Here is a 4,649-nt window from a genome sequence, read left to right as displayed (position 1 = left end):
TGGAAAAAGGTGAAACAAACATGACAGTGATGTATGCATCTGCACTGCTGAAACAACATTTATACAATGCCTTTCTCAGTTGTTACAATAGCAGTCCATTTTAACTGTGAAAAAAGGAGATGTACAAAAATTCTGAATGTTCAGAGCTTCCTAGTTACTCTTCAAACAGGTTTCTAAAGACTGACAAATAAGAACATTTGGTACAGAAAGACGAGAAGAATGCAAAAAGCAGTGTCTAAAGAAAGAGAATCACACTGTGCTTACCTTATGAAGCTGCCAGTATATGAACGATGAGTTTGGAAAAATAGTTCAGGTCATACTGAGTGCTGTGACGAAGGCGAGACAATAGCACAGAAAATGGAGGAACTTTAAATTGAACATTCATGGAGATTTGTTTCAGTCAGAGCTAAAGTGTTATATGGGATTTCTAAAGCTAATGTGCAATGCTAGTCACCTTAAATATGTTTTTAGGTGCAATTTGAAATCAGAAGACCCCAGTGAGATAGATAGAGAGGATTATGGTTCATATTCATTTGAACAGGGGCTGAAATTTTATTACGGTTATAGTAATTGACGTATTTTTATGGATTTATTTTTTAATTTGGCACCCACTCAGACTTCATTGCTTATGCTACTGTAGTAGTATGATGGATTACTGTGTTTTTTCCATTATTATTAAATTTAATTATTTTTGCTCATGTACCCAGATGTGAACAACGTCAAGAGTTCTAATCTAATAATACAGACTGTTTGGAAAATATGTGCTGTCAATTAGAGGCATTTTATAATAGAAACGATAAAAAGAGTCATTAATGAAAAGTAGTTTGCCTCCCTATGTACTGGCTTCAGTTAATCAAAGGTGCTTTGAAATTGAAATCATTAATTAACTTTGCCTGTTTTTGTACTGATCAAGCACTTTCAGAGTTGCTGGAAATCTGTGAAATTAAGTTCTGTAAAAGAGAGCAAAATGATTGTGGATTTTTTTCCAAATACATTTTATACTTTCCTCCCAATAACGTATTATACATCCATTGCTGCCAATGTTTAAGCAGAAGGAACAGGCAAAATTAGACTGGGAAATTACATTGTTACACTCCCATTTTTAATGGCACCTCATTTATATTTTAAATGATTGTGCAATAGATAATGAAATACATCGGTCCAATGCATATCTTATTTTTTTCTTATTTCCCTGTAATATTATAGCAAGTGCACTGATAATCAAAACAAATTTAAAATTAAGACTCTGTAAAAAATTTATTGAGAAACAGAAAAGCTATATGACCAAATCCCTGACAGGATGATTTTGCAAATGAAGATTTCTGACAAAGGTGTGTGTCGTGTCCACCCCACCCCCCTCCCCGAGTTCTCTAGCTTGAATTTTACACAGGGAGAGAATGATGCAGGTCAGCAGAAAGTGTTATATTAGCTTCCCTCCTTGTGCAGTAATTTCCATGCCAGAATTTCTAGTGGCTGAAAACACCATCGTACCTGCTGCATGGATTTTACTTCATTTTGACAAAATTCTCTATGTTTATTTTTATAGAAGTGGTTTATCCTGAAAATGTTTTTTATTTTCACCAGAGAAATATGAGCTTATATATTAAATTCCATGGGTTCATAAGTTTAGAGGTTTATATAAAATCTGTTTTCTTCTTTATAATTTCAGTCTAAGAGGGAAAACATGTTTCTTTTTGCTGCAAAGCGTTTAGAAAAGAAAATTCATCAATACTTCCTAGTTACTAAAGGATAAGCAGCTGAATTGAGCAGCCTGGTCTAGTGTGAGGTGTTTCCGCTCGTGGCAGGGGGGTTGGAACTACAGCATCTTTAAGGTCCCTTCCAACTCAAACCATTCTATAATTCTGTGAATTACACTTCCTAGTCCAGCTTTTAGTCTTTTTATAAAGAGTAAACATGCACAGAACAGTTACAAATATTATCAGTAGGAGTAAAGTTAGCTATATGTAATATTATTCATGGCAAATTGAATACGGCAACAAGAAACAGACATAAAATTGATCCCAGGGATACAATCATACATCCCTTACCCAGTAAGGAGTTTTTCCTGGGTCTACACTACACAACTTAGACTGCAAAGATCTTCATGTAGGACCTATTGCATACACAGTGCCAAAAGTCCTTACCTTCCACTGAGAGTAATAGGAGTTGAAAGGGATCAACAGTATGACAGGAAAAATGCGCTCCTTTTATTTCTCAGAGTCAATCATGTTCTGCAAGGTCACAGGCCAACAATAAAAGATTTTTAAAAACTTTTGATAAAAGGGATGAATAAAATGCTTTTCAAAATTTGTGTTCATTTCAACTGTCATAGCTGTAACATAATAGTAATTGTAATAATTTGCTGTATTTCTACCATGTCGGTAACAGTATAACACAAAGGAACAATGACAGATATGTTCTAAAAATGGCCATGCTTTTACTGTATGTATGTCTGTGCTCTCCATGTGGAATGCCAATACTGTTCTGTGTGGGTGAATAAACCTGACTGTGCATAACCTTTCAGTCTTTGGGAATGAAAGGTTAATCTTGATAGATTTAAAATGAAATGACATGTCAGTCATTTTAATAATCTTTTTGGAATTTAATATAATATTGTATTCTTGCTATGGAACCCCATAAAATGGCTAAAAAAAGCTACAGCAAGTCTACTATTGACCATTAAATACTTATACCAATTTCTTATGCCTTCCTCCATTCCTTACTGCTTGGCTGCTTTTCTACTAAACTCTAAAATTTCTTCATAAGATTACATAATGTAGTTTTAATTATAAAAGCATGTGATTATATGACTGACCATATTCATATGCATGTATGTTTGGCACAGCTTGACTATGATCTTAATTGGAAGGAGCATGTTACTGAAAGCCATAGTAATCTTAGCTCTGATGTTATGAACCACGTCTTCTTTCATTTTTCAGAATAGGCCCATCATTAGGGTGACATATCAGCTCTCATTATGTCAGTATGTCAGATTATACAACATAAGTGATTGTGATATGTCAAACCTGATAGGAATCCCTAATACAGAGTAAAAGTTTCCAGTTTTTTCTTCCACCACAAATGCATCCTGTTGTATCAAAACCCTACATAAATAAGTGCAATTCTTACCTGCCAGCATGTGTCGGCACTTAACAGTCTCCACCTTTTTCTATGAACTGTGAGATCCTTCCCTGGTGAATGTTTTCTATGCTGTGCACAACGAGAATTAGAAAATGAGTCATAAATCCACAATTCTCCTATTTTGTGCTTAAGTGGCTACCCCTCTTCTGTGCCAAGGGGTAGCCCTGAACAAACATTCTCCAGCATTTTGTTCTGAAATTGTATTAAAATGAATATCTTCTAGTATTTTTTTTTCCTGTAGATGTCTTAAAACTCTTGGTTTTTTTGTCTTGGTTTTGTTGTGTTTCTTTTTTTTTCTTTTTCATTGTGCACAGTCCATTTCTCACCAGAAGGTTAATATGCTACAGCAGCAGGTAAGGCTTGGAATCCAAAGGAACAAGACCTTTAAGACATCTTCTCTTCCAAGGCATGCTTCCCAGCAGGTTGTCTTCTCCCTGACACTACTATGTCTGCAGATACCTAACAGTAGCCCTCTATACCTTATTAGGCCAAGTTACTGAAAGCGTTTTAACAGTTCACAGTACTGCAATCAATAGCTAAGTGCAAGTAGGAGGCTATGGACAAGAAACACTAAAAATCAAAGAAAGAAAAGCAAAACAACCAAGAAGTTGGATGATGTCACACCTTACAGAGGTGTTTCGGTTTACATTTTAGTTATTTCATCCATAACTGCAACATGTGCCAGAAAGCAAGTGCTAAAGATAAAACATGTTTTGAATGTGTAGGACCAAATAATGACTACCAGAGCTTAAGGGGACTTCTTCAAGCTATCAGGACACCAGGAAGTTCTTGGACTCTAGAGGGAAAGTCTGAATGTATCGGTATCATAAAAGAACGAAAAGCTTGATTGAGTCAAATGTAATTTGACAGAAAGATGACAAAAAGAAACCAGGATAGATGTAGTAGCAAAGATTTTCTGGTAGCATAACCTGAATTATGTGCAGTTAATAGCCAACATGCAAGTGGGCTGTTTCTTGAGAGATTCCTGGACTTAATTATTAGCCATTCTTTTATTCCTCAACTTTACTAATGGTATAGATGAAAGTATAAAATGGCTGGCAGTAAATTCTGAACTCAGATGTTTGAAATTTATCATTTATGCCCTACGTATAGTCAGGGAAGAGAGAGAGATCACAAAACACCAAATCAGACCTTATATAGACTAGACAGTCTTCTGGAGCTGCCTTTCCTCTCTACTTTGTCCTTAGTTATCTGCCTAAAATTCAGAGTGGTAAACCTGAAGGCCTATATTCAAGCCTGCATTTTTGTGAAAGGCTGAAGCGTCAAGCCATTTTATTAGGCACTGTACAGCCAGCAGAGTTTCTTCTTGTGCCAAAAAATTACATTTAAAAGTATTTTGAATAAAACAAAAATGCAAAATAAAATATTTTCACAAAATAAAAATTACTTCAACTTTATGTGAAGTCCGGAAAAATCTTCCTTGTGAATAGTTACAGCCTTTCTATCTATTGAATGTATCCAAGAGAATTTCAAGTGTTAATTTTAGC

General features: G+C 35.1%; 1 long non-coding RNA gene across 1 annotated transcript; it reads right to left on the bottom strand.

Annotated features, from left to right (window-relative positions):
- Positions 1 to 291: 291 nt before the first annotated feature.
- LOC141740119 (uncharacterized) lies at positions 292 to 3,676 on the bottom strand. Its single transcript, XR_012585890.1, has 3 exons — positions 3,130 to 3,676; positions 2,145 to 2,231; positions 292 to 326 (listed from the first exon to the last, which is right to left on the bottom strand). It is a non-coding gene; the product is annotated as an uncharacterized LOC141740119 (long non-coding RNA).
- Positions 3,677 to 4,649: the final 973 nt, after the last annotated feature.

Source organism: Larus michahellis, chromosome 3, assembly GCF_964199755.1.
Source record: "Larus michahellis chromosome 3, bLarMic1.1, whole genome shotgun sequence".
Lineage (NCBI taxonomy): Eukaryota > Metazoa > Chordata > Aves > Charadriiformes > Laridae > Larus > Larus michahellis.
Note: the sequence above shows the minus strand (reverse complement) of the source record. Positions and strands in the feature narration are given on the sequence as shown.